Source organism: Taudactylus pleione, unplaced genomic scaffold, assembly GCF_031769625.1.
Source record: "Taudactylus pleione unplaced genomic scaffold, aTauple2 ptg000169l, whole genome shotgun sequence".
In the NCBI taxonomy this organism is placed as follows: domain Eukaryota; kingdom Metazoa; phylum Chordata; class Amphibia; order Anura; family Myobatrachidae; genus Taudactylus; species Taudactylus pleione.
In genome coordinates, this window is record NW_028284571.1 from 1,921,183 (window position 1) to 1,927,165 (window position 5,983).

The following is a 5,983-nucleotide window of genomic DNA, read 5'->3' on the forward strand; positions in this document are numbered from 1 at the left end:
AAACTTGAGGAACTACTTACAAAACACCCACAAGACCTAAATACCATTATAGAAATGCAATCATACAATTTCTACTTCAGGGTCCATAGGGTATCCACAGGATACCTTGGGGTATAGGTGTGACGTCAGTCGCAGGGCACCAAAGAGTTAAGCTTTCAGCCTCCCAGGATGCACTAGGTCCCCCTCCTATACCCCGCCCCCGAGCCAAGGCACCTCAGTTTAGTTTGGTGCCCGGCCGGAGTCGGGTGCACCTGTTGGAGTGGGGGCTAGAAGAGCCCCTGAAGCTTATTCTTCATGCAGCTGTGGCTGCACAACTGGATGAACAGCATGGACAGTCAGTCCTGACGTCCATGCTGTCTTCCCTACACCCCGCCGGTACCAGAACGCCGGTACTGATCCGGGGATGCTGGTGGGCGTCTGGGGTCACAGCTAGCGGTGACCCCAGATGCTCCGGACCATGGCCGGATTCAAGGGGGACAGAGGTAAGCAGCGGGGTCCCGCGGTGGGTCCCCGCTGATCACATGGTCCTAAGTCCCCAGGCAGGGGGCTCCCTGGGGACTGGCTGCAGCGTGGAGCCAGGCGACCAACCTGCGCTTCCACTACCCCCTGGGACAGCGGACCGCAGCAGAGCGGTAGCGCTGCGGCGTCCCAGGGGTTAAATGCATGCCAGGGGAGCGCGCCTTCCCTGTCTCACAGCCGGCGCCTCCCCCGCTGCACACAGCCCTCTCTGCATGCTGCCGACTGGTCCTGTGGCAGCGCTCCTCCCCCAGGCCAGCCTCCTCTGCTCCTCGGCGGCCATCTTCTCCAGAACGCATTGGTGAACGCTGCTGGAAGCGCTGGAAGGAAGCATCGTGGTCTGGGTCCCCCCGCATACCTCTCCTCCGCTGTGGTCAGGTCTGTGTATGCAGCGCTGTGTCCTACCAGGCCCTGTGTCTGTGTAGTTGAGTGATCAGCGCTGTTAGTGCAGGAATTGTTATTTTTCTGCATTGTATGTGACTGTGCTAGCGCTGCTGCCTGTAATCTTTTCTCTCTAAACTGTCAGCTTTATTACTGTCCCTGTTCTTTCTGCTAAAGCCCTTGCGGTGCGGTGCTGCAGGGTGGTCTCTCGCCTATTTAATACTTAATTGGTGAGAGAGGTCACATACGTGGTGCCATCATGTCTGAAAGTGATTTTCCCCTCCGGCTACAGTGTACCACGTGCAAAGTACCGTTAGCGGAGGGGGAGGGTAGCGCGGAGGGCCTTTGCCGGCAGTGTTTGTCCATGGCGCGGCCTATTACGGTTACAGCATCGGTACAGGAGCCGCCCTGGGCTTGTTTCGCTCAGGCGTTAACAGCTTTAGTGGGCCAGTTAGCTCCGCAGCCCGCGTTTACTCCGATGGGTTTGTCCCAGCAGTCTGTGGTGTCGTCACCCATGCAGGGGTTCCCACGACAATTGGTGGTACCCCACAGTCTCCCTATTTCCCCGCTCCCGGGTTCTCAGGAGCCAGCGTGGGTTAACTCCCTGACGAGTTCTGTACAGCACTTGTCGGATGTGTTGCAAGGGGAGTCTGTGATGCGGTCTCATAAAAGGCCGGTGGCGTCTCTGTCCGCTCCTTATGAGGATGACGAAGGGACGTCTGATGATGGGGAGATTCTAGATCCTTACGATCAGGAACCTCTCCATACTAAGGACGCTGATGCTAAGTCCAAAGTATATATTCCTGGACTTATTCGGGCGGTCCGCACAGCCTTGGTGATTGAGGACGAAGTTCCCCCAGCGGCTAAATCTAAGTATGCCTTTTTCAAAGATGTGAAGGGCGATGCCACAGTCTTTCCTCTTTCGGGTCAGTTGGTGGACCATTTAGAGGAGGCGTGGAAACAACCTGGCAAAAGATACCAGCCGCAGAGACGCCTGGCGGTGGCTTATCCGTTCGCGGATAATTATTTTGCGAAGTGGGAATCCCCTCCACAGGTGGATTCTCACGTGACCCGTCTTGTCCGTAGTGCCACATTGCCGATGCCATCCATGTCCTCCCTTAAGGATGCTACGGACCGCAAGGTAGAAATCTGCCTGAAGTCCGCTTATTCCCTTGCAGGGGGGGCAGCACGGCCGGCTATGGCCATTTGCTGGGTTGCCAGAGCGATGGAGCGCTGGGCGGATTCATTAGAGGCTTCTTTTGAATCCGACTGTCCGGCCGATCAGGCGGAGTTGATTGGCAATCTCCGTGATTCGGCCACCTACATCAACGAGGCGGCTCTAGACATTAGTACTCTGGTGTCTAGAATTTCTTCAGCAGCGGTAGCTGCTCGTCGCACCTTGTGGCTGCGATCCTGGAAGGCGGACGCAGATTCCAAGAAAGGTCTGGAAGCGTTGCCGTTTACCGGAGAAGTTCTCTTCGGTCCGGATCTGGATAAGATTGTGGCCACGCTGGCGGCAGCCAAATCTGCCTGTCTCCCGTCGGCCGCTGCTCCTTCTGGTTCGGGACCATCGTCCTTTCGGTCATCTAGGGCCCAGGGCAGGCCCAAACCACAGTCGTTTCCTCGACAGGCTGGCCCTAAGAAATCGGTCAAGCCCCGGAAGCAGGCATGGAGTACCAGACGTCCGGCCCCCAAGCCAGATGGCAAGCCTGCGGCCTGACGGTCCGGGCCTCCCTTTGGGGGATCCCAGGGTGGGAGGCCGCCTGCTACAGTTTGCCCAGTGTTGGTCGACTACTACGACAGACACTTGGGTTCTGGAGGTGGTTTCCCACGGATACGCCCTCTCCTTCCGGCACAGACCCCCGGCTCGCTTCTTCACCACGGGTCTCCCATCAGACCGGAACAAGGCTACGGAGCTGCGGAAGGTATTGCACACTATGCTCCAGGCTGGAGTTATAGTGGCGGTTCCATTCTCCCAGAGGGGCCAGGGTTTCTATTCAAATCTATTTTTGGTACAGAAACCCAATGGGTCATATCGTCCGATTCTCAACCTCAAAGCACTCAACAAGTCTTTGCGGGTCCCGAAGTTTCGGATGGAGACCCTACGGTCCATCATTCTGGCGCTGGAACCTGGGGACTACTTGGTGTCATTGGACATACAGGACGCTTACCTGCATGTCCCTATTCTTTGGCGCCATCAACAGTTCCTCAGGTTTGCAATCAGCAGCGACCACTTCCAGTTTCGGGCGTTACCTTTTGGCCTGGCAACAGCACCACGTGTTTTCACCAAGGTGATGGCGGTCATGGCGGCTTCTCTGCGGCTGCAGGGAGTCCGCATGTTGCCGTATTTGGACGACCTGTTATTGGTGGCAGGATCTCCAGAGCTCCTGTTACGCCACTTGGACCTGACCATTGCACTGCTGCAACGGCACGGCTGGCTAATCAACTGGCAGAAGTCCACTCTAATCCCGTCTCGGAGGATTCTGCATCTTGGAGCCTTATTGGACTCGGGACAGCAAAGGATCTTCGTGACGGAGGACAAGATCTCTGCTTTACAGTCAAGGGTGCGCAGTTGTCTGCACAGCCGCCGGGTGTCCTTACACTCGGCGATGAGGTTACTGGGCTCCATGGTGTCGGTGTTCGACATGGTGGAATACGCCCAGTTTCACTCCAGACCTCTGCAGCACCTGATCCTGTCCAAGTGGAACGGGCTGACTCAGTCTCTGAAGTCCCAGACGATTGTGCTCACCCAGGAGGTTCGCCTGTCCCTTACGTGGTGGTTACAGACGACCCACCTCAACAAGGGACGTCCGTTCTGGGTTCCAAATTGGGTCCTGTTGACAACGGACGCCAGTCTTCGGGGCTGGGGAGCAGTTTCGGGTCCACACTTGTTCCAGGGCAGGTGGACGCCGACAGAAGCGGAGCTTCCAATAAATATCTTGGAACTCCGTGCGGTCTTCAATGCTCTCCAGCAGGCACAGAGGTTTCTCCAGGGTCGCCCGGTGCAGGTCCAGTCGGACAACGCTACCACCGTGGCCTACATAAACAGGCAAGGAGGAACTCGCAGTCGGGCGGCTCTCGTAGAGGTCTCTCGGATCCTGGTTTGGGCGGAGCGCAATCTTCCGGCCATATCAGCGGTTTTCATCCCGGGAGTGCTCAATTGGGAGGCGGACTTTCTAAGTCACCAGGACGTTCATCCGGGGGAATGGTCCCTGCACCCGGACGTTTTTCAACTACTGGTGGACAGGTGGGGTCTTCCAGAAATCGACCTCATGGCGTCCCGGCACAACAACAAGTTGCCGGTGTACGGGTCTCGCACAAGAGACGAAGGGGCGTCTCTGGTGGATGCTCTGTCCGTCCGGTGGACGTTCCGGTTCGCATACCTGTTCCCTCCGGTCTCCCTTCCACGGGTAATCCGGAAATTCAAACAGGAAGGAGGGACGCTCCTGTTGATAGCTCCCGCGTGGCCCAGACGGCACTGGTTCTCAGACCTTCAGGGTCTGTCCGTGGACATTCCTCTGCGGTTGCCGCTACGACCGGACCTTCTGTCTCAGGGTCCTTGCCTTCACCCGGACCTAACTCGGCTGTCTTTGACGGCGTGGCTGTTGAGACGGCCATGCTGAGGTCCCGGGGGTTTTCCAGCTCTGTGGTGCGTACCATGTTACGAGCTCGGAAACCGTCTTCCGCGAGGATATACCATCGCGTGTGGCATACGTTCTTCCAGTGGTGTCGACCGAGAGGTTATGCACCGCGGGAGTTTCGTCTGTCTCGGATTCTCGCCTTCCTGCAAGCGGGACTAGATCATGGGCTTCGCCTTGCTTCTTTGAAGGTACAGGTTTCGGCCCTATCTGTCTGGTTTCACCGTAGGATTGCTACAATCCCGGATGTGCGCACCTTTATGCAGGGTGTTCTCCGCATTCAGCCGCCCTTTGTTCCACCTGTGGCGCCTTGGGATTTGGCTGTGGTCCTGAGGGCTCTCCAAGGACCGCCGTTTGAACCACTGGGCTCAGTGGATCTTAAATGGCTAACAGCTAAGACTGTTTTCCTTCTGGCCATTGCTTCGGCCAGACGTGTTTCTGAGTTAGGGGCTCTTTCTTGTAGACCCCCTTTCTTGGTTTTTTATGGGAACAGGGCAGTGCTCCGCACTCGGCCCGAGTTTTTTCCCAAAGTTGTTTCCCAGTTTCATATTAACGAGGAAATAGTTGTTCCGGCCTTTAACTCACCGGGTCTTTCCGTGGGTGAGGCCTCTTTGGATGTTGTGCGGGCCTTAAGGACTTATGTTGACCGCACTTCTTCGTTTAGGAAGTCGGACGCTTTGTTTGTCCTCTTTGGCTTCCGTAAAAAGGGTTGGCCTGCTTCAAAGCAAACTTTGGCAGCCTGGATCCGTATGGCTATTTCTGAAGCTTATCTTCATGAAGGCCTACCGGTCCCTCCTTCTCTGAAGGCTCATTCCACTAGGTCTGTGGGTCCTTCGTGGGCGGCTCGACGTGGTGCCTCGGCAGTTCAGATCTGCAAGGCTGCTACGTGGTCTTCTGTCCATACCTTCGTGAGGTATTACAGGTTTGACACCTTCGCCTCTCAGGATGCTTCCTTCGGGCGGCGGATTCTCCTTTCTGCACAGGAGCGTCCCCACCCTTAAAGGATACTGCTTTGGGACATCCCCAAGGTATCCTGTGGATACCCTATGGACCCTGAAGTAGAAAATATGAGATATGGTAAGAACTTACCCTTGTTATCTCTATTTCTACGAAGTCCATAGGGTTCCACAGGACTCCCGCCCTGTCGCACCTGTGCTGCAGATGGGCTTTGCTCTGGTCACCGGTTTTCCGTCTCCCTCTGGTGAGAATGTGATTCTTGTATGTGTCCAGATCTTTGTTCTCTCTCTTCCTTCTCCTCCTCCGGCCTATGGCTTGGTAACTAACTGAGGTGCCTTGGCTCGGGGGCGGGGTATAGGAGGGGGACCTAGTGCATCCTGGGAGGCTGAAAGCTTAACTCTTTGGTGCCCTGCGACTGACGTCACACCTATACCCCAAGGTATCCTGTGGAACCCTATGGACTTCGTAGAAATAGAGATAACAAGGGTAAG